General features: G+C 45.1%; 1 pseudogene; it reads left to right on the forward strand.

The window, feature by feature from the left end:
• The first annotated feature begins 24,527 nt into the window (after positions 1–24,527).
• On the forward strand, positions 24,528–24,645 carry LOC126250370 (5S ribosomal RNA; annotated as a pseudogene).
• Positions 24,646–25,469: the final 824 nt, after the last annotated feature.

The following is a 25,469-nucleotide window of genomic DNA, read 5'->3' on the forward strand; positions in this document are numbered from 1 at the left end:
ACAATCGCATCATTTCTGAGCGTTCAGCAGCACGTTGAACTTCGAACGTTCAACGTTGACGTTCGACAGCACAACCCGTGTGCCGATGGCTTTACTGCTGCTAGTGTTGCGAGCTTGTGTGCACTGCCCCATTCACCCACGACGACCGCTGCACCGCTGTGATCGACGAGATCGTTGCGATGCAGCTGTGGCTGGCGAGCATAATCGTCGCACCGCGGGTAAGGCCGGTATTACACTATCAAATTTCTTTGTCAAAGATTTGATCAAAGATGTGATCCAATATTCCGTCCAATATATTTGACAAAGATCTTTGACGTAGCGCTACAAGGGGTATTACACTGTCATCAAATTTTTCGTCAAAGTTCAAGATGGCTGACAACAACTTGTTATTAACCGCAGCAGTTCTACTTACTCCAATTGCATTGTGTGCACATGCGGAAAAGAAGTGGGGGCAAAAAATGGAACCATACATACGAGGTTGACAGTCTTAAAAGTCCTGGGATTACAACTTGATAATAAATTCAGTTGGGAGGAGCACACCACAGAACTGCAGAAACGCCTTAAAAAATCTGTATTTGCAATTCGAGTGTTAGCAGACATAGGCAACATAAAAATGAAAAAGCTTGCATACTTTCATTCCATAATGTCATATGGGATAATATTTTGGGGTAAATCTTGAAGTCAAACAAAAGTTTTCAAGGTCCAAAAGCGTGTAATACGTATTATTTGTGGAGTAAATTCACGGCCCTCCTGCAGAAACCTCTTCAAAGAACTGGGTATACTAACTACTGCCTCTCAGTATATTTACTTCTTAATAAAATTTGTCGTACATAATATATCTCTTTTTCCAACAAACAACTCAGTTCATACATACAATACCAGGAACAAAAATGATCTGCACAAGGACTTAAAAGCACTTACTTTAGTTCGAAAAGGGGTCCACTACTCAGGAACACTCATCTTTAATAATTTGCCAGGAAACATAAAAAATTTAGTTAGAAATAAAGATCAGTTTATCAGTTTAAAAGGAGCCTGAAAGACTTACTACTGGCCAACTCCTTCTACTCCATTGGCGAAATTTTTAATAGAAACAAATGATGTATTGTATTTATTCATACTATTAGTATTTTTATTTCAGCTTAAAAAAAATCGACATGTTCCACATCCACGAGGATCTCCTCAGCACGGATCTATGGAACGAAAAACTAATCTAATCTGGGTGAAGCCGTGGGTTTTACGACGACACGATAAAAGCATTCAACAAAAGTTGTTACGTGAGCTTACAGTGGAAGACGTCAAGTCGTACATCAATTACTTAAGAATGGATGAGCATACATTTCTGTATGTGCTCAATGAAGTGTATCCTCATATCACAAAGCACAATTTTCACTTAAGAACTGCTACATCTTCAGAAGACAGGCTCACTATAACACTCCAATTCCTTGCTACAGGAGAGGGTTATGTTAGGTTAGGTTAGGTCAGGTTAGGTTTGGTCTCCAATCTTATTAATCTATTTTTGTATTCAGGGTACCTCACGTTGTAAAGCGCATCATCAGCTTCAGACGTCTCTATTAATTCTGTAGTTGTCGGCACACACCAATTGTATTTACCGGCAATGGTTATAAAAACACTACAGACGACAGAACGCTGCAGCGATGCTAGCGCTCCATGTGGTAACATGTCACATTGCAGTGAACAGAAGACAAGCGGTTTCTTTGATCAAATATACAGCGAGGCCCTAGATTTGATCAAATATTGGACGACATTTGACAAAGTCCCTATTACACTATCAAATATCTTTGACAAAGATATTGGACAAAGATATTTGACAAAGAAATTTGATAGTGTAATACCGGCCTAAGCAGCGTGCAGCCGTCGTGTGCTCGGCTCCTTTGTTTGACATGCACTGCTGAAGCGCGCCAGTAAATGACGCTGCGAGAGCGCGATGATAAATCGCTCGTATGCATCGAGCGTTAGTAGTGCAGTACGTTATTGGTTAGATTCGTAGACCTCCTAAACTACGTAAAGAACGTAATTAAAGCTCTGAAGTGCGTTCGCAGGCCGCATACGTGGAGAAACGGCCGACGGTTGAGCGTCTGTCGCATTCCACAGGCTTCCAATCTTCCATCAGCCGCGTCGCGTCAGCCGCTGCGCGCATGAGCGGCAGTAGCAGCAAATGAACATCGCGCTGCGTCAGGCTCTGCCGACCAGCAGCGCCAACCGATGACGGCGTCCGCCGACAGAGGCCTATCGAGAACATTCTAGAAGCAGGCAGCGAAAACAGTGTTTCTTTGTGGTAAAAGCCGAAGCCAGATGGCAATACCACGTCACAGCGAGTGAGTGCTAGTGCTTCGACAGCCACGCCTACGAGCGACGTAATACTGCACGATTACCTACCATTGAATGTGGCTGGGGAATCCCCTGAGGAATTCTGCGCTGTGGTGACAAAAGTCATGGGATACCTCCTAATATCATGTCGAACCTCCTTTTGCTCGGCATAGTGCACCACTGCAACGTGGAATGGACGCCTGCAGAAATACTGAGCCATGCTGCCTCTACAGCCGTCTATAATTGCGAAAGTGTTGCCGGTGAAGGATTTTGCTCCTGAACTGACCTCTCGATTAAAGCCAATGTCGGGTGATCTAAGTGGCAAAACCATTCGCTCGAACTGTCCAGAATGTTGCGACGGTACCTAACGGTTAATGCTGGTGTAGTTGCTCTTCCTAAACAGCAGCCCATACGAGCAAACCAGTTGCATCTTTACCTGCGGTTACTCGAACTTTAGATACTTAGGCTATGCATGGCTCTGTTTAAAAAGAATAGCTGGATGTAGAGATAGGGTCGAGCCACGCACGTCTGCTTTCATGCTACACAGCTAATTCTTTTTTTTTTCTCTCTTCTTATGGGACTTGACTGCTAAGGTCATCAGTCCCAGCTAATTCTCTGCAAACTATCTGTAGCTGTGATCCTGCAATCAAATAGTCTATACATTGGCTAGAATTGCGAATTAATAAAATTCTCAGAAAGACGAAGTTAAAATAAACGAATGATTAAATAAAAACGTTCCTATTCTAACGTCTGTAATTGATGAAGACGACAGAATAATAGTGAATAATCTTCAACTTTTGTAGTCCTGTCTTCCTCAGTTGCGTGTAATGTTACGGTATATTGATAATTTTTACTTATGGACCGTCTGACAGCAACTGAATGAAACACAATTTTAGTGCCATACGCGTTTCGCTTTTATTTTCTGCAAGGCATCATCAGTGACCTGGAATATGTACATATTTTGATATTTAATTTACATTTTGGTCACTGTACCTATAGGTTGTAAACAGTTCTGGTGGTTGGTATTTCCTATTAACTAGTGATGTTTTGAACTGTAGTCTACTTATAGGCTGCACGGACGATTCCTTACATATTACGCCCCTGTTGCATTTTTGGTGTTGTTCTGTGGGAAAAAACCGCTAATTGGCATTTATAAGAAGCAGAACAACACCAAAACTGCGACAGGAGCGCAATATGTAGGAAATCGTCCATGCAACCTGTAAGTACAGTTCAAAACATTACCACTTAATAGGAAATACCAACCACCGGAACTGTTTATAACCTATGGGTACAGTGACCAAAATGTAAATTAAATACACGGTGTTTCAAAAATGACCGGTATATTTGAAACGGCAATACAAACTAAACGAGCAGCGATATAAATACACCGTTTGTTGCAATATGCTTGGGACAACAGTACATTTTCAGGCAGACAAACTTTCGAAATTACAGTAGTTACAATTGTCAACAACAGATGGCGCTGCGGTCTGGGAAACTCTATAGTACGATATTTTCCACATATCCACCATGCGTAGCAATAATATGGCGTAGTCTCTGAATGAAATTACCCGAAACCTTTGACAACGTGTCTGGCGGAATGGCTTCACATGCAGATGTGATGTACTGCTTCAGCTGTTCAATTGTTTCTGGATTCTGGCGGTACACCTGGTCTTTCAAGTGTCCCCACAGAAAGAAGTCACAGGGGTTCATGTCTGGCGAATAGGGAGGCCAATCCACGCCGCCTCCTGTATGTTTCGGATAGCCCAAAGCAATCACACGATCATCGAAATATTCATTCAGGAAATTAAAGACGTCGGCCGTGCGATGTGGCCGGGCACCATCTTGCATAAACCACGAGGTGTTCGCAGTGTCGTCTAAGGCAGTTTGTACCGCCACAAATTCACGAAGAATGTCCAGATAGCGTGATGCAGTAATCGTTTCGGATCTGAAAAATGGGCCAATGATTCCTTTGGAAGAAATGGCGGCCCAGACCAGTACTTTTTGAGGACGCAGGGACGATGGGACTGCAACATGGGGCTTTTCGGTTCCCCATATGCGCCAGTTCTGTTTATTGACGAAGCCGTTCAGGTAAAAATAAGCTTCGCCAGTAAACCAAATGCTGCCCACATGCATGCCGCCGTCATCAATCCTGTGCACTATATCGTTAGCGAATGTCTCTCGTGCAGCAATGGTAGCGGCGCTGAGGGGTTGCCGCGTTTGAATTTTGTGTGGATAGAGGTGTAAACTCTGGCGCATGAGACGATACGTGGACGTTGGCGTCATTTGGACCGCAGCTGCAACACGGCGAACGGAAACCCGAGGCCGCTGTTGGATCACCTGCTGCACTAGCTGCGCGTTGCCCTCTGTGGTTGCCATACGCGGTCGCCCTACCTTTCCGGCACGTTCATCCGTCACGTTCCCAGTCCGTTGAAATTTTTCAAACAGATCCTTTATTGTATCGCTTTTCGGTCCTTTGGTTACATTAAACCTCCGTTGAAAACTTCGTCTTGTTGCAACAACACTGTGTTCTAGGCGGTGGAATTCCAACACCAGAAAAATCCTCTGTTCTAAGGAATAAACCATGTTGTCCACAGCACACTTGCACGTTGTGAACAGCACACGCTTACAGCAGAAGACTACGTACAGAATGGCGCACCCACAGACTGCGTTGTCGTCTATATCTTTCACATCACTTGCAGCGCCATCTGTTGTTGAAAATTGTAACTACTGTAATTTCGAAAGTTTGTCCGCCTGAAAATGTACTGTTGTCCCAAGCATATTGCAAGAAACGGTGTATTTCTATCGCTGCTCGTTTAGTTTTTATTGCCGTTTCAAATATACCGGTCATTTTTGAAACACCCTGTAGCAAACATATGTACATATTCCAGGGCACTAATGAAACGCGTATGGTACTAAAATTGTGTTTTATTCAGTTGCTGTCAGACGGTCCATAAGTAAAAATTATCAATATACCGAAATGTTGAATAATTTTTATTCAAGAAAAGACATCTCAAATAAACAGGACGTGGTCCGACGATATTACATTAAAATACAGACAGAAAATACCCTTATCATATGCAGTAATGCTACGTTGAGAGCGATATGAGAATGGTAGCAAAATCCCCAAACTAAATAGTCATCAAAGACTCGCAAAACACTGTGTCTATTTCGTGATCACAATACATGAAAGATTGACCAGCTCAAAGTAGTTGGGAGTTCAACATGATAATTCACAAATTAACATACGCGATACGAAGAATAGTAAGTCATACTCTGTCTATTCTCAGTTTTGTAAATCAAGCGCCAAAAGTGAGCACTACACTGGGGCACATTCAAACCTCTAGAAATACAATCCATTCAGAAGTTAAAGTACGTTGGCAGGCTCTCACCTCATAGAATCAATCACCTCCAGAACTGAATACCACTCGTTACCACAGGCAGGTCTACCTCCCTCCAAAACTTGCGTGAAAGTGTCAGAATCGCTCCCCTGAGCTCATCAAAAAATGGTTCAAATGGCTCTGAGCACTATGGGACTTAACTTCTGAGGTGATCAGTCCCCTAGACTTAGAACTACTTAAACGTAACTAACCTAAGGACATCAGACACATCCATGCCCGAGGCAGGATTCGAACCTGAGCTCTTCACCCGAAAAGACCCAGTCTCCACTTGACTCCAGTAGTATTCCGCTACTCTCTGCTTTTCCATTGGCTGAAGGTAATCACCACCAAATATACATTGTTCTTATGTGCTGCAGCCATCATTTGATTCAACATGACAACTTCCCAGACTTAAGTAATATATTACTACTATATTTAAGTAAAGAAATGTTACAAATATTCGATCACACTCAGATCATTCACAATAATTATAAATAAAGGCTTTTCGTAAACAAATAAGCTAGTATTCTTGCGCAAATGCACTCCCTTTAAATGACAACGAATTGTCGTTAAATTTTGTTTAAATAATGATTTATGCCTTCGTGACAATCGTGTTGTGGTTCTCTTTTAAATTGTCATGTCCGCTAACACGTGCGATTGACCGTTTTTCGATTAGCACAGTTTTTTAATAGTACTTGAAATCAACATTTAAATAGTTACTGACAAAATAGTAAACTGTTCATTAAATGAAATAAAAAACACAAATATGACAAAATATGACGCACTGATGCTGTGTTCATTTGTTGTGTAAATGTGGAGAAAACGAATGTTCTGACAAACATTTGCGTGGTAAATGAGATATAAAAGACGTAATAAATCAAGAAATAAAATAGATACAGATATCTAGCTTTCCGAGATAATAACTATAGCGCAGTGCTATCAATTGAGATATCGTTCGTTGAAATCGCATGAAACGTTGAAGAATTGTTGATTCAGAGGTTCGTTGAGTAAGCATTTATTCACTGTGAAGTACTAACTTCTGTAGTTTTAAACACATTGAGATATTATTGCGTCACTGGGTGCGCCTCATTTTTTCTGAGATCGCCGATGTACTCAGATTTGCGATAATATTTGATGTGAGTTATTGTCGAATCTCAAAGAACTGTAAATGGGCATTTTTCAGTTTTTCTCAAAGCCCGACATTGTTGGGAGCATAGCTGGTCCTCCTAAGCAATCGACGCGTCGCCCAAACTGAACTTTCCCCACTTTCGAATCAAATGGTTCTAATGGCTCGGAGCACTATGGGACTTAACACCTGAGGTCATCAGTCCCCTAGAACTTAGAACTACTTAAACCTAACTAACCTAAGGACATCACAGACATCCATGCCCGAGGCAGGATTGGAACCTGCGACCGTAGCGGTCGCGCGCTTGCAGACTGAAGCGCCTAGAACCGCTCGGCCACCCCGGTCGGCTTCCCCACTTTCGGTGGAGCCTTTGTGCCCGCACCTAGGGTCGCCGGCAGTGCTCACTGCCTCTGGACCGGCTGCAGTACTTTGACGACCCCGGGGATGTCCATCAGCGTTCAGCTGTACAAGCAAATTCACCTCTTATCAATAATGAGCAGCCGGATTAGCTCGCCTAAATATGCCTAACGTTACAATGTTCTTCAAACCATTCGCGAACAATTGTGGCCCAGAGACAGGGCGCATTGTCATCCATAAAAATTCCTTAGTTGTTTGGGAACATGAGGTCCATGAATGGCTGCAAACTGTCTCCCAATAGCCGACCATAACCATTTCTAGTCAATAATCGGTTCAGTTGGACCAGAGGACCCAGTCATTCCACGTAAACACAGCCTACACCATTATGGATCCACCAGCAGCTTGGTTGGTTCAAATGGCTCTGAGCACTATGGGACTCAACTTCTGAGGTCATTAGTCCCCTAGAAGTTAGAACTAGTTAAACCTAACTAACCTAAGGACATCACACACATCCATGCCCGAAGCAGGATTCGAACCTGCGACCGTAGCAGTCGCGCGGTTCCGGACTGAGCGCCTAGAACCGCTAGACCACCGCGGCCGGCACACCAGCAGCTTGCACAGTGCCTGCTCATTGGAGGGGTGAAGAGGTACTCTGAAATATTGGAAAAATCTCGTAAGGAGTATCATAACAGGATTAAGAAGAGAGCCGCATGGCTTCAAGTGTATGCAATGTTTTGTGAGGGTTTTGCTACTAAATCGAGTCATGGCAGAAATGAGTACCACTGTTAAATCATTTTGTGCTTCTGTTATAGAGATGGCGGTTTTGCTCGAATGTGGCCATTTAACACTTGAAATAGCGCTATACAGCAAACGCTTTACTCCCTAGCGAGAGCCTTACCACCGGAATAAATAAACCGTCAATTAACAATAAGAGTTTGAAATAAATTCTGTTACCTGAGCCAGTTCATTGTAACCACTACCTTGTTGTACTCTACATCTACATCCATACTCCGCAAACCACCTTACGGTGTGTGGCGGAAGGTACCTTGAGTACCTCTATCGGTTCTCCCTTCTATTCCAGTCTCGTATTGTTCGTGGAAAGAAAGATTGTCGGTATGCCTCTCTATGGGCTCTAATCTCTCTGATTTTATCTTCATGGTCTCTTCGGGAGGTATACGTAGGAGGGAACAATATACTGCTTGACTCCTCGGTGAAGGTATGTTCTCGAAACTTCAACAAAAGCCCGTACCGAGCTACTGAGCGTATCTCTTGCAGAGTCTTCCACTGGAGTTTATCTATCATTTCCGTAACGCTTTCGCGATTACTAAATGATCCTGTAACGAAGCGCGCTGCTCTCCGTTGGATCTTCTCTATCTCTTCTATCAACCCTATCTGGTACGGATCCCACACCGGTGAGCAGTATTCAAGCAGTGGGCGAACAAGTGTACTGTAACCTACTTCCTTTGTTTTCGGACTGCATTTCCTTAGGATTCTTCCAATGAATCTCAGTCTGGCATCTGCTTTACTACTGCCACAAATTACAAAATTGCACATATTTCAATAGCTTACAAATAAATTGAATCAATTTTCACTTCGATTGCTACCAACCACAATTAGTTCCATCTGTCATGCCGTGCCACTTCGCCAGCATTGTCTGTAAGGAAATCAGCGAAAGTATTTCTTCTAGTGTTAACTGAACTTCCTCCTTGGGTTATGGGATTTCACTATCCTAACCGCGTAGCATGCTTTTCAAATCCCCGTGCATTTTGCAGCTACCTTTCTTCTTTGGATATCGGCATGTGCAAGAGTTCCCACACGGATTTACAAACATTCTATTTTACACAGTATTCTGTGGCCGGTTCTGTATTGTTAATGCAGATCAGAGTGCAGGAGATACCTGGAAAAGAGGAACCGTTAACGTTAGCGCTGTTGTATTACTGTTAAACAACTGTACATTCATTCGGAAACAAAGAATTTCCACTCAAATTCTGTTAAATCTATAAAAACTGTCGCTAAAGCTCATATCAGCAGCCATGAAGTAATCATTGGGAAAGACCAAAAGCCCCTGTTGCGTTTTTGTATATATCCATAAACGAAATACACTCCTGGAAATGGAAAAAAGAACACATTGACACCGGTGTGTCAGACCCACCATACTTGCTCCGGACACTGCGACAGGGCTGTACAAGCAATGATCACACGCACGGCACAGCGGACACACCAGGAACCGCGGTGTTGGCCGTCGAATGGCGCTAGCTGCGCAGCATTTGTGCACCGCCGCCGTCAGTGTCAGCCAGTTTGCCGTGGCATACGGAGCTCCATCGCAGTCTTTAACACTGGTAGCATGCCGCGACAGCGTGGACGTGAACCGTATGTGCAGTTGACGGACTTTGAGCGAGGGCGTATAGTGGGCATGCGGGAGGCCGGGTGGACGTACCGCCGAATTGCTCAACACGTGGGGCGTGAGGTCTCCACAGTACATCGATGTTGTCGCCAGTGGTCGGCGGAAGGTGCACGTGCCCGTCGACCTGGGACCGGACCGCAGCGACGCACGGATGCACGGCAAGACCGTAGGATCCTACGCAGTGCCGTAGGGGACCGCACCGCCACTTCCCAGCAAATTAGGGACACTGTTGCTCCTGGGGTATCGGCGAGGACCATTCGCAACCGTCTCCATGAAGCTGGGCTACGGTCCCGCACACCGTTAGGCCGTCTTCCGCTCACGCCCCAACATCGTGCAGCCCGCCTCCAGTGGTGTCGCGACAGGCGTGAATGGAGGGACGAATGGAGACGTGTCGTCTTCAGCGATGAGAGTCGCTTCTGCCTTGGTGCCAATGATGGTCGTATGCGTGTTTGGCGCCGTGCAGGTGAGCGCCACAATCAGGACTGCATACGACCGAGGCACACAGGGCCAACACCCGGCATCATGGTGTGGGGAGCGATCTCCTACACTGGCCGTACACCACTGGTGATCGTCGAGGGGACACTGAATAGTGCACTCCAAACCGTCATCGAACCCATCGTTCTACCATTCCTAGACCGGCAAGGGAACTTGCTGTTCCAACAGGACAATGCACATCCGCATGTATCCCGTGCCACCCAAGGTGCTCTAGAAGGTGTAAGTCAACTACCCTGGCCAGCAAGATCTCCGGATCTGTCCCCCATTGAGCATGTTTGGGACTGGATGAAGCGTCGTCTCACGCGGTCTGCACGTCCGGCACGAACGCTGGTCCAACTGAGGCGCCAGGTGGAAATGGCATGGCAAGCCGTTCCACAGGACTACATCCAGCATCTCTACGATCGTCTCCATGGGAGAATAGCAGCCTGCATTGCTGCGAAAGGTGGATATACACTGTACTAGTGCCGACATTGTGCATGCTCTGTTGCCTGTGTCTATGTGCCTGTGGTTCTGTCAGTGTGATCATGTGATGTATCTGACCCCAGGAATGTGTCAATAAAGTTTCCCCTTCCTGGGACAATGAATTCACGGTGTTCTTATTTCAATTTCCAGGAGTGTAACTAAACACTGGTTGCTTACTTCTGTATACGTGCATGCTGGTTGGCTTTGAAAACAGTACTGCTGCGCGATTAACGCTACAATGCCGCCGTGTGTGCACTGAAACGATTTCTGAGGCCGCTATCTCGTTGCGAGCACACACGGCTGTTGATCGTGAACATCGCGGTTAAACGCTTTAAGATTACGCGACTTCAAACGTTGACTGTCAGTAACAATTTATTCTCGAAGAAAACGACACCTAAGTGAGGGGCCGTGCAATAAGCTGAATGTTCCGACGCCATCGTCATGGACACTGCTGGATTCCAGAAAGCACTTGACCACCAATGTGGGTGTTACGGAAAGCCACAGTGGACATCGCGGTTAGCTGTTGTGCATCCGGCATAGTTGTGCAAACGGCGCACACCTCGTATTGACAGTCTTTATGCCAACGGTGGAAGGACATCATAGACGGTAACTGTATAGCACAGCAAATGGGTGCTTTTCTGGTGTATTTTGTAAGGCATTACTGCTTCACGTGTCACACAGTCACAGGACTGCTCTGGACAGGCTCCTACATCCCATCTACATCTACGTATGTACTCCGCAAGTGACCGTATGGTGAGAGGCGGAAGATGCCCTGTACCACCACTAGTCATTTCTTTTCCTGTTCCACTCGCAATTAGAGCGAATGAAAAAAGACTATCTAGACACGCTCATACTAGCTATAATCTCTCTAATCCTATCTTCGTAGTCCTTACGCGAAATGTGCGTTGGCGGTAGTACAATCGTCCGGTAGTTAGCCTCAACTGCCGGTTCTTTAAATTTTCTGAATAGCGCTCCTCGAAAAGAACGTCTCTTGCCTCCAGACATTCCCATCTGAGTTCCCGTAGCATCTGTGTAATACTTGCGAGTTGTTCGAACCTACCAGTAACAAACCTAGCAGCCTGCATCTGAATTGCTTCGACGTCTTCCCTTTATCCGACCTGGCGCCGATCCCAAACATTCGAATAGTACTCAACAATGGGTCACACTCTTGTCCTATACGCGTTATCCTTTACAGATGAGCCACACATTCCTAAAATTCACTAAACCAAAGTCGACCATTCGCCATCCCTACAAAAATCCTTACATACCCAAGAGTTAAAACAGCTAACAGCATAATGGACTGAACTGAAAATGGGAACATTAATAAGAAGATCACCCTACACTTGACGCCAAAAATGTAGTGAAACATATGGTTAATGGATTAAGACATGGAGGCATTTATGTTTATTCTTCTTCTTTTGCTTGTGCCTTGTCCCACAGTTTTGGCACGGTTAATTTAAAGGGGTGGCCAGATGCCCTTCCTGCCGCCACGCCATACCATCTGGGATGGAATCAGTGTACCCCAGCTGTTTGCATCTAGTGTAAACCATGAAACAGTGGAAACATCTGCGAGCTGTGTAACTGAGGCTGGATGGGGGACCAGCCCGGTATTCACCTAGTGGGATGTGGAAAACCGCCTAAAAACTACATCCAGGCTGGCCGTCACACCGGCCCACGCCGTTAATCCGCCAGGCGGATTCGATCTGGGGCCGGCGCGTCTGACCGAGTCCAGGAAGCAAAGCATTAGCGCTTTCAGCTAACCTGGCAGATATTTATGTTGATTATTCTGTAGTTAATATCAATATAAATATCAGGGCGGATTTCCCTGAGCATACACAACACAGTAATTGGCCAAGTAGGGGGGTGGGGAATTATCTGTCATCCCAAAGTCGAAGGAAGATGCGAGTTTGTGCGACATCTCCATCAGGGTTGACAGGCAGCAGTTTTCATCTTTCATGTCATGTGACGTTTCGGGTTAACTCTGCTCATCTTCAGAGCTGGCTGACCACCAGTCTTAATCCTTCAGGAAATGTGCAGCTGGTGTCGACGCAGTGCTGTTGTGTTGATGTTCCCCCCAAATGTGGTCTACAGTAATTGTCTCACAGAAGCAGTATTAGCATAATACACTAAGACAAAAGAAAAGAGAAGAAATGATGTTCAAGAAGGAATTATTGAAATGGGACGGAAATCGGTAGATGTGATGTACACGTACAGACAAACAAATGATTACAATTTCGGAAAAATTGGATGTTTTATTGAAGAGAGAAAGCTTCACAAATTGTCCAAGTCAATAACTCGTTGGTCCACCTCTGGCCTTTATGCATCCAATTATTCGGCTTTAAACTGATTGACAGAGTTGATGGATTTCCTCTGAAGGTATATAGTGTCAAATTCTATCCAATTGGAAGGTTATATCGACAAAATTTCGAGCTGATTGGAGAACGCTGACAATAATGGTCCAGACGTTCTCAACTGGGGAGAGATCCGGCAACACTGCTGGCCAAGGCAGGGTTGGCAAGCACGAAGACAAGGAATAGAAAGTCTCGTCGTGTGCAGCGGGATTATCTTGCTGAAATGTAAGCTCAGGGTGGCTTGCCATATAGTGTAACAAAATGGATCGAAGAATATCGTCGACGTACTGCTGTGTTGTAAGGGTGCCGCGGATGACAACGAAGGGGTCCTCCGATGAAGTGAAATGACACCCAGATCACTATCCTAGTTATCGGGCCGTGTGACGAGCGATAATAAGTTTCGTATTACACCACTGACCATGGCGTCTCCAGGCACGGCTTCGGCTTGGAATCTCATTGACACAGAAATGTCTTCAGCGATGAGTGCCGCTTCGAACTGAGCCGTAAAATAAATAAATGTCGTGTGACTAGGGCCTCCTGTCGGGTAGACCTTTCACCGGGTGCAAGTCTTTCGATTTGACGCCACTTCGGCGACTTGTGCGTCAATGGGGATGAAATGATGATGACAAGGACAACACAACACCCAGTCCGTGAGCAGAGAAAATCTCCGACCCAGCCGGGAATCGAACCCGCGCCCTTAGGATTGACATTGTCGCGCTGACCACTTTTTTTTTTTTTTTTAAATCTCATTTTGTTCGTTGTATCTGCTCGGGGTGGACGTCGCAAGACACCCGTTTCAGTTCGTCGTTGATCCATTAACTCAGTTTATTTTATTACAGAGGGCAGCTAACCCTCTGACCGAACAAGCTGAGTTACCGTGCCGACACCACTCAGCTACCGGGGGCGGACAACTGAGCCCTGATGACCAGCAATGTCGTTTCTGGAGACATCCCAGACTGAGTCTTTCTTTTGAATAAAGCATCCAAATTTTCTGAAATTGTAGTGAGGTGTTTACCGGTACATTTAAATCACATCTACCGATTTACGTCCCATTCGGATAATTCCTTCATGATGCTTCTTTTTTTTCCTAGAGTGTATCTGAGGTAGCGTCAGACAAGGAAAATGCAGTGGGATGAGTAAGACCCAATCATCGGACCGCAAGGATTCGTCCATTCTACAAGAAGCAAAAATGGATAAGTCACGAAGTACCGATAAATACTGGAATGAAAACAGAGATGTGGCTCCAAATCTGAAGCGATAATGGGCTGGCATGCCTTCAGAAGGCTAATTCACTGTCTTCTTTGATTCCTCTCGCTCTGCATTGCCAACTCAGTGACTGCTCACTGATCATCAGCGTTTTATAGTCCGTCTGCATTACTATCCACTGGTTGATTGAATATACACTGCCTGAATGTCCCAGTCATCCCGCCACCGGGATTTCTTGTTTCAATGTTTTGTTGTTCTCTCACTCTGTCCTCCGAGCAGGTGAATTTTCCCTTCTAAATCGAAATAGATACTCTGCAAATTCTCTGGCAGGGGGTTCATCGAACCACCTTCACAAATACTCGTAATTCTCTATTACTCTAATCTCAAACAGTTCGCGGAAAAAACGAACACTTATATCTTTCCGTGCGCGCTCTGATTTCCCTTATTTTGTTATGATGATCGTTTTTCCCTATGTAGGTCGGTGTCAATAAAATATTTTAGCATTCTGAGGAGAAAGTTCGTGGCTGAAATTTCGTGAGAAGTTTCCGCCGCAACGAAAAACGCCTTTGTTTTAATGATGTCCGCCCCAAATCCTTTATCATGTGAGTGACACTCTCTCCCCTACTTCGCTATAATGCAAAAGGTGCTGCTCTTCTTTGAACTTTCTGGATGTACTCAGTTAATTCTATTTGCTAAAGATCCCAGACCGCACAACAGTACTCCAAAAGAGGACGGACAATGGTAATGTATCTTCATCTACATCATACTCTTCAAGCCACCTAGCCAGTCTCTTTAATAGATCTGTTACATTTTCTAAGTGTTCTGCCAATAAAACGCAGTCTTTGGTTTTCCTTCCCCACAGCATTTTCTAAGTGTTCTTTCTAATTTAAGTTGTTTGTAATTGTAGTTCCTAGGTGTTTAGTAGAATTAAAGGTCTTTAGATTTGACTGATTTATAGTGTAACCGAAGTTTAACGGATTCCTTTTAGAACCAATGTGGATGACCCCACAAATTTCGTTATTTAGGGTCAATTGCCAATTTTCGCAGCATACGGATATCTTTTCTAAATCATTTTGCAATTTGTTTTGATCTTCTGATGACTTTACTAGACGATAAACGGCAGCATCATCTGGAAATAACCTAAAATGGCTCGTCAGATTGGCTCCTAAACCGTTTGTACAGATAAGGAGCAACAGACCTCTTGTAACACTACCATGTGGAACGCCAGTAATCACTTCTGTTTTACTCGATCACTTTCTGTCAGTTACTACGAACTGTGATCTCTGTGACAGGAAATCAAGAATTCAGTCACATAACTGAGAGGGTATTCCATAAGTACGCAATTTAAAAAAAAATGATTCAAATGGTTCTGAGCACTATGGGACTTAACATTTGTGGTCATCAGTCCCCTAGAACTTAAAACTACTTAAACCTAACTAACCTAAGGACATCACACACATCCATGCCCGAGGCAGGATTCGAACCTGCGACCGTAGGCGCAATTTCACTACAAGCAATTTCACTACAAGCAGTGTCAAAAGACTTCTGGAAATCTAGAAATACGGAGTCAATTTGAAATCCCTTGTCAATAGCACTGAGCACTGCGTGAGAGTAAAGAGCTAGTTGTGTTTCACGATAACGATATTTTGTAAATCCGTGTTGACTGTCAGTAGACCGTTCTATTCCAGGTAATTCTTAATGTTCGAACACACTACATGTCCCAAAATCCTGCTGCACGTTGACGTTTACGATACGGGCCTATAATTTAGCCGATTACTCCTACTACCTTTCTTGAATATTGGTGTGACCTTTGCAACTTTCCAGTCTTCGGGTACGAATCTTCCGTCTAGCGAGAGGTTGTATATTATTATTAAGTATGGAGCTATTGTATCAGCATACTCTAAAAGGAACCTAATAGGTATACAATCTGCCCCGGAAGGCTTGCTTTCATTAAATGATTTAAGTTGCTTCACTACTCCGAGGGTATCTACTTCCAAGTTACCAATATTTACTTCGTCTTCTTTAGTGAAGGAATTTCGGAAGGCTGTTTTTAGTAACTCTGCTATAGCAGCACTGTCGTTGATAGTATTTCCATTGCTATCACGCAGAGAAGGCATCGATTGTATCTTGCCACTAGCATGCTTTACATTCAACCAGAAACTCTCTGGATTTTTCGCTACGTTTCGAGACAAAGTATCGTTGTAGAAACTACAACAAGCATCTCGCGTTGAAGTCCGCTCTAAATTTAGATCGTTGATCTTGGACATTTTGCGTTGTTTTAAATTTTGCTTTGTCATACTCAGGCAATCCCACCCAATGGCTGACTGATGTTTCGTAAGCACACCAACAAGGCTTTGTGCAGAATGAAAATTTCTGATCTTGTGGCGGCTGGCATGTAAGTGGGGAACTTCCGTTTTATTCTCACGTATTCTATGTTGTGGCAGTTTCCAGTGCTGGTTGCAATCTCCTCAGCGAATTATTTCAAGTGTTTTCTGCGTTCCAGAGTAATCGAGAAAACCGTCACACAACACCAAGCCTGAATCAAATTTTCTATCTTCAGTGGGGTATGTGCTGATAGGAAATTTCCTGGTAGATTAAAACTGTGCGGCGGACTGAGACTCAAGCTCGGTGCCTTTGCCTTTCGTGGGCATGTCACTGGTGGGGCAATTGGACTTCGACGCAAATTTTGTTATCAAATTGTAATCAAATTAATTATTAAAATTAATCCCTCCACCTCCTGATGACGTTATGGGTTTTCCGCAGCCAGAACGTGGGTGCCCACTTCCTCCCCCACTCGTCCCCCTCCACCATCCACCCTACTGGTGGGAAATTCTAAAAATGGTGGGTATTTCATAAATGTCAGAAATTTCCTTGTCTCAAGACTTCGCTGACGTCCCTCCACCTGGGAATTGACAGGAAATTCAAAATGGGGGTGCCCTATCTGGGATTCGAACCCCTGTCCTCCTGGACGGAAAGCCCAAATGCACTAGAGCTGGGTCGTTCGCGAACTAACGGGTCCAAAGGAGCGGTTCATCAAGATGAACGGAACGAGCGAGGAACGAATTCAAAGGAACTGTTTTTCATAGTTCACTTCGGTCGCGGCTTTCTACTTATAGTTCCCGGGAACGGGAAACGGTCGATCTCGTTCCCGCAGCGGCACGTCGGCCGGTCTCGTTCCAGCCTCGGTCCCGTTCCCGTCCCTGTCTCGGTCTCGGTCTGACTGACTCGTCCTCCTTCGGGTGGCCACTCGTCGCATTTCCAACGCCGACTGCTCATAGTTCAGTATCGAGTTGTTGTTCGTTTCGTTCGCTGCGCACGCCCATTCTGGATCTGTTTCAAACCTTTTTGGTACTCTAAACTTCTGTTTCTTTTCGTATTCTATTCAGCGTCTATGGCCGGTAATTAAAATGTATTTTATAATTACGTAAATTACATAAAATTATGTGGTATGTAATACATATTTTCAGGTAACAAAACGGCATATCAGCATACTTCACTATTTCGATAAACATCAGAAGAAACACTTGTAAAAAGGCAAGATATTTTTGCTATTAGACATGCAAAGGAAGTCGGCAGGGCACACACGAGTCGCCATTTCCCGTCTTTTTTTGATCCAACGTAAAAGAGCATGTTTATTGTTATGAGAGGCAGACCGACTTACAACAGAATGAAGCCCGCGCTCCATAATTGACTGCCTGGTGTCACATTTTGTAAAGAGAATATGATAACTTCTACAATATTATTTCAGTGGTACAGGGTGGCACGCGAAAAATCGGTCCCGAGTACTAGACTGCTCACTGTCGCCCACCAATCGTCATCTGTTGTTTCGAAGTTGTTGTCTGCATTATCTTATTTGTTGTTTCTTCACTGCCTAATTATTACATGTTTATCTATTCTGCTCTTTCCGGTGAACAAACCGTGCGTAATTGGTGAGCAGTCTGCACTTGGGGCCGGTTTTTCGTGCGCCACCTTATGTTATTGCACAGCGATCAGCTACATAACGCTACAGTTGGCTAAACGAGAGATTTTGCAGAACCACAAAAATTACAAGTGTGTGAGAATACTGTAATGAATAAAAACTCTGTACTCCAGGGGGGAGGCAAGTGCCCCCTCTTGGCGCCTTCCATCTTCAGTCCCTATGTTACTAATTTTCAATTTTTCATAAGAACCATACATCAAGCACAAATGAACGGTGAACGAGTAAAAATAAACAGTTCCGAAAAAAGAGGGATCACCAGTGAAATAGTTCCCAAGGATGAACGAGTTTACATATTTCTAAAATGCAGCCCCTTGTGAGCGTGGGATCGATCTGAGATGTACCCTTTACCCTGCGGCTCCTGCAAGATGTTATTTCCACCCCCACACTACTACAGATGTCAGACAGACGCTCCTAACGTTCTAAAGAGAAATGCCTGAAAAACTTTCAGCAATAAATATCTTCTGGAGTCGTCCGCTGTAAGGAAATGACACAAAAATTCGCAAAATTTCTTATGTAACTAGTGGGTTACTTGGGTACTGGAGTAGTGCTAGTTAGTGTAAGAAAAACATGAAACTAACGAAAATTATTATTTATTTTACAAAAATTCTGAGAAATCTCAATGGCACTTTTAGTTATGAACTGAACAAGTTATATCCTGGTTCTTTTCGGAATTTGAAGTTACCTCTCAAGGATAGGATTCGCTAATGAAATTTCTATACAGAGTTTAAGATTGTTATTGACTTGGCAGAATGGCTGAGAGCCGTGCCTACTCAACTTGAATAACTATCCTTAGAATGTTGCTAGGTATGGTCGAGGCTGGCTGTCGCGTGTGAGATGCAGTGAAGGGTACTGTTGTGGAGGAAATATGGGGCTCGCAATAGCTGTAGCGCTCAATACCGTAAGCTGCTTTGACTGTAGTCTGCACTGCTCACTGCGGACAAATAAGATAACTCTCGTTCTATCTGGATTCACCTTCGCCAATCAAACTCTCCCTACACCTTGATCAAGTCAAGGACTCCTATTCGCCCCTAGTGTAACTATTGGCGTGGTACACCGGTCAGATAACCAGTCCACCACAATGCCACTCAAAAATTCGCTCGCAGGCGTTTAACTATAACTCTGTCCATTCACACCGCACAATAAGTGTGTCGGCCAACACAGTGAACAATGCTTAATCGCAAGGACTCAATATAGAGTCGCACTTCGATTTGCTCTCGACAGAGGTGCTCTCCCAGTGAAGTACTGAGGAGAGACTTGTTCCTCACTCTCTGAGTACACGTACGAGCGCGCACGCTCTCGTTACGTGTTCTCGCTCCAAGAGCGACAACGGAACGGCCCCTCTCCACGCCAGACGTGAAGGGGTATATCTTTCGGTCTCTTCCATTACTCCTTCAGCTCAAGGCGTCAGAAATATCGTCTGCCAATCAGCATTGCTCTTCTAAAACGGGAGAATGATGTTTCGTTTATGGCGACCAATCCGGAAACCTGTAGTATCGGCGTTTGGCGTTTGATGTCTCCCTGTGAAAATCTCTGAAACTGCATGCTATATATAAAGAATGCATAGGCTCGTCGCTCCCACACAATGTAGCGGAATTTGCTTTTAAGCCGAACACGGGGTCGTTCCTCCTTTCAATCGGGCAACCGCTGTCTGCTCTACGGGCGGTCACCGGCCGACATAGATAGGCTGGATCGTCCTCTGAAGGGACCGGCCCCCTGGCGTGCGGTCTGCCTATCTCGAACTAAAGACTCCTATGACCGTCGCGTGTGGAATGTATGTGTGAACGCCAGCCTTGAGTATTTCAACCACGGTGCGCTTATTTGTTATTTGCATATTGTTTACATGAATTCATACAAGACTGACTTTATCTTATCAAGTTTGGGTTCGAATGAAGCGTCTTGATGTACGGAATATGACTGTGAGGGCGGAATATGTAAGCAATGAAGGTCAGGAGACCACGACGTCTTACATCCTATACAGACAGACTGTCCAGCTGCAGGAGAGGAAGGTTAGGTTAGTCCGCTTTATTTATTTTGAGTGGGGAATGGAAGTAAAGATCGGTCCTAATTTAGTAAATAATCATAAATTTTGGGACTAATTACACATCTATATGCATAACGCCACTCAAGGAGAGCCTTAATTCGCAATACGACCCAAAAATTAAGGATGTCACACAACTGGTGTTATCATGGTGGGAACAGACTTAACTATAACACTCGAGGTACTCAAAATAAACGCTACATACGATGAGGTTATCACCTACAAGTCGAAATAAATCTTTCTGCTCCACTTGCGAACAAGTGGGAGAAAGACTGGAGTGGAAGGTACTATATTTTTGGCGTGAAATGTGTTCAACTGACGAGATGTTGGTGTTGGACAGAGAGGAATTTAATAAGTGTATTACATGTAAGAATATATCTGAGGACTGTGTCTATCATTGCTGATGTCGGTGTTCACTACAGACACCTCCCGCAGCATTGCTCGACATTCATCCTGCAGCCCTGGTGCTATAATTACAAATAAACGTTGCCCTTTTTATTTCTTGACACCTTCATCCTATTCCACTTCTCCTAAGAAGCCACCTTTTAATAGCTGCAGAGTATGCTGTACACTGATACATAGTAAGGAGGATAGGGCAGCAGATCATCACTGAAGTGTTAGAAAAGCCAACACACGCTAGCACAATGGGAAATGGTACACTGTTCTAATTACACATCGACTTGTCGTGAAAAAGCCAGCACACTTAATGCTTCACATGAACTGGGAAAAAAGAAAAATCATTATAAAAACACAACTACCGCAAAAACTGACCCCAAAAGATTACTCCAGGGGAGAGGGGCGGCAGCTGCGTGTGTGATCTCTTTAGTGTGCAGTCAAAAAGTAACCAGCTTAGAGCCAGTCTTACCTACCTTCGTCCGCCCCTGTTAGCTGAGTGGTCAACGCGACAGAATGTGAATCCTAAGGGCTCGGGTTCGATTCCCGGCTGAGTCGGAGATTTTCTCCGCTCAGGGACTGACAAGGGGAGGCCGCCAATTGTGAAATTCAGAATCGATTCATACTGCGCATAATAAAAGCTCATGGCCAGAGGTGTCATGTGGCAAAGCACCAAGATGCACTTCTCAGCCGTTGTAGAGAAAATCGACAGTTAAAAGAAACCGTTGCCGTGAAATACTCTCTACGATTAATAATTTTCTACAACGTCGTGGCGCAGCGGTAAGCGCTCGCGTTCGTAATGCTAAGGTCGCCGGATCGAATCTCGCGCCATGCATTTTTTTTATAATTAGTTTTTTTGTAATTCAAATATACACTCCTGGAAATTGAAATAAGAACACCATGAATTCATTGTCCCAGGAAGGGGAAACTTTATTGACACATTCCTGGGGTCAGATGCATCACATGATCACACTGACAGAACCACAGGCACATAGACACAGGCAACAGAGCATGCACAATGTCGGCACTAGTACAGTGTATATCCACCTTTCGCAGCAATGCAGGCTGCTTTCTCCCATGGAGACGATCGTAGAGATGCTGGATGTAGTCCTGTGGAACGGCTTGCCATGCCATTTCCACCTGGCGCCTCAGTTGGACCAGCGTTCGTGCTGGACGTGCAGACCGCGTGAGACGACGCTTCATCCAGTCCCAAACATGCTCAATGGGGGACAGATCCGGAGATCTTGCTGGCCAGGGTAGTTGACTTACACCTTCTAGAGCACGTTGGGTGGCACGGGATACATGCGGACGTGCATTGTCCTGTTGGAACAGCAAGTTCCCTTGCCGGTCTAGGAATGGTAGAACGATGGGTTCGATGACGGTTTGGATGTACCGTGCACTATTCAGTGTCCCCTCGACGATCACTAGTGGTGTACGGCCAGTGTAGGAGATCGCTCCCCACACCATGATGCCGGGTGTTGGCCCTGTGTGCCTCGGTCGTATGCAGTCCTGATTGTGGCGCTCACCTGCACGGCGCCAAACACGCATACGACCATCATTGGCACCAAGGCAGAAGCGACTCTCATCGCTGAAGACGACACGTCTCCATTCGTCCCTCCATTCACGCCTGTCGCGACACCACTGGAGGCGGGCTGCACGATGTTGGGGCGTGAGCGGAAGACGGCCTAACGGTGTGCGGGACCGTAGCCCAGCTTCATGGAGACGGTTGCGAATGGTCCTCGCCGATACCCCAGGAGCAACAGTGTCCCTAATTTGCTGGGAAGTGGCGGTGCGGTCCCCTACGGCACTGCGTAGGATCCTACGGTCTTGGCGTGCATCCGTGCGTCGCAGCGGTCCGGTCCGAGGTCGACGGGCACGTGCACCTTCCGCCGACCACTGGCGACAACATCGATGTACTGTGGAGACCTCACGCCCCACGTGTTGAGCAATTCGGCGGTACGTCCACCCGGCCTCCCGCATGCCCACTATACGCCCTCGCTCAAAGTCCGTCAACTGCACATACGGTTCACGTCCACGCTGTCGCGGCATGCTACCAGTGTTAAAGACTGCGATGGAGCTCCGTATGCCACGGCAAACTGGCTGACACTGACGGCGGCGGTGCACAAATGCTGCGCAGCTAGCGCCATTCGACGGCCAACACCGCGGTTCCTGGTGTGTCCGCTGTGCCGTGCGTGTGATCATTTCTTGTACAGCCCTCTCGCAGTGTCCGGAGCAAGTATGGTGGGTCTGACACACCGGTGTCAATGTGTTCTTTTTTCCATTTCCAGGAGTATATATATATATATATATATATATATATATATATATATATATATATATATATATATATATATATATATATATATATATTAGAATAGAGAGAGCGGTAAGCGCTCGCGTTCGTAATGCTAAGGTCGCCGGATCGAATCTCGCGCCATGCATTTTTTTTTATAATTAGTTTTTTTGTAATTCAAATATAATAGAGACCCCACGAACACAAATTTGCTGTGGCAGGTATGAAATATAAACTCCGTTACTCGCTCGTTACACTTGAAGAACAGACGTTGAATGGGCCGAAACGAGCCGCCGCATAACTAGCGTAGTTGCCTGCTAACTTCGAAAGAAGGTAGATGCGGTCCCTAGCCCAACTTATAACATCGTCGAAAATCAGTGCGGACGGGAGAGCTTTGGTACACCCTGTTAAACAAACGGAAAAATGGAGGCGGTACAATTGGAGAGCGATCCGCCTTCACCAACATGCATAAGCAATTCATTAATATATATAAATGAATTGCTTATGCATGTTGGTGAAGGCGGATCGCTCTCCAATTGTACCGCCTCCATTTTTCCGTTTGTTTAACAGGGTGTACCAAAGCTCTCCCGTCCGCACTGATTTTCGACGATGTTATAAGTTGCGCTAGGGACCGCATCTACCTTCTTTCGAAGTTAGCAGGCAACTACGCTAGTTATGCGGCGGCTCGTTTCGGCCCATTCAACGTCTGTTCTTCAAGTGTAACGAGCGAGTAACGGAGTTTATATTTCATACCTGCCACAGCAAATTTGTGTTCGTGGGATCTCTATTCTAATTCGAACGTTTGACTTACGCTATACGTATTCGTTTCGGAATATCGTTTCTACGTCTTCCGTTAACTATACGTAGTTAACATTATGAAGACAATTAATAACATTTGTGAAATACAACTTTGTTTACGGAAAACATAATGAAGTTCGAAGTCGCCAGTTTTTCCACGACAAACGACTTTCAACAACTTATTATATGCATAATTGTTGCAACTGATTGCCGGGAATTTTATATATATATATATATATATATATATATATATATATATATATATATATAAATCACAAAAAACAAATATTAAGAAAAAGGTTGCATGGCGCGAGATTCGATCCGGTGACCTTCGGATTACGAACCCGAGCGCTTACCACTGCACCACGACGCTGTAGAAAACTATTAATCGTAGAGAGTATTTCACGGCAACGGTTTCTTTTAACTGTCGATTTTCTCGACAACGGCTGAGAAGTGCATCTTGGTGCTTTGCCACATTACACCTCTGGCCATGAGCTTTTATTATGCGCAGTATGAATCGAATCTGAATTTCACAATTGGCGGCCTCCCCTTGTGAGCGTTGTTTTGTTCTAATCATCATCATCATCATCATGATCATCATCATTTCATCCCCATCGACGCACAAGTCGCCAAAGTAGCGTCAAATCGAAAGACTTGCACCCGGCGAACGGTCTACCCGACGGGAGGTCCTAATCACAAGACATTTACATTTACTGCTTCCTTGCTACTACCCATCATCCCTCCCTCTCCTCACCTTAGGGATGGATCCATGCTATCCTGATCACGTGTTGTTTGTCTAAAAGTGCGGCTGCAGCGGCACTGCCCCTGCCATGACCGACTGCTTCGACTAGCGGCCCCCGTTCTGCGGGAAACATTTTCAGTGTAATAGTTGTGTTAAACGTCAGTGCACCGCTTATAAGGGCAACGGCCTTGCCGCAGTGGATACACTGGTTCCCGTGAGATCACCGAAGTTAAGCGCTGTCGGGCGTGGTCGGCACTGGGATGGGTGCCCATCCAGGCCGCCATGCGCTGTTGCCATTTTTCAGGGTGCACTCAGCCTCGTGATGCCAATTGAGGAGCTACTCGACCGAATAGTAGCGGCTTCGGTCAAGAATACCATCATAACGACCGGGAGAGCGGTGTGCTGACCCCACGCTACTCCAAACCGCATCCTCAACTGAGGGTGATACGGCGGTCGGATGGTCGCGGTAAGCCACTCGTGGCCTGAAGACGGAGTGTGCACCGCTTATAAGCGGCTATCTATTTAAAGAAACAACACAATTGCGATGACAATAAAAAGCAGTCTTGTTTCAAATGTTCAAATGTGTGTGAAACCTTATGGGACTTAACTGCTAAGGTCATCAGCCCCTAAGCTTACACACTACTTAACCTAAATTATCCTAAGGACCAACACACACATCCATGCCCGAGGGAGGACTCGAACCTCCGCCGGGACCAGCCGCAGAGTCTGAAGTCTTGTTTCTACTAAAACAGGCGCATTCCATTTTCTTTTAATATTGTGAACAAAATCGGCGTAGTTTGAGAGCATTCCTTGTGTTCAAATTATAAACTGTTACGCACGAGGGCATTACATTCCTTTCAGATGACTGAATTACCAATTTAGAACGGCATCTATACAGTCGTTCTTTTACGTTCAGGGTACAATTCACATATCTCTCTCTCGCTCCCCCACCGCCAATTATTTTGTGACATCCAACGATATGAAAAAGAATAACTACAGCACTGCCGCCAAATACAGATGACCAAATTGCAGAGGTCGGAGCTCTATAGCTATACATCTGACACGTATATTAACTTATCTCACACCTCCTATATATGTCGACCCTGCGTAAAATGAAATA

The sequence above is a fragment of the Schistocerca nitens genome, chromosome 3, assembly GCF_023898315.1.
Source record: "Schistocerca nitens isolate TAMUIC-IGC-003100 chromosome 3, iqSchNite1.1, whole genome shotgun sequence".
Classification (NCBI taxonomy): Eukaryota; Metazoa; Arthropoda; class Insecta; order Orthoptera; family Acrididae; genus Schistocerca; species Schistocerca nitens.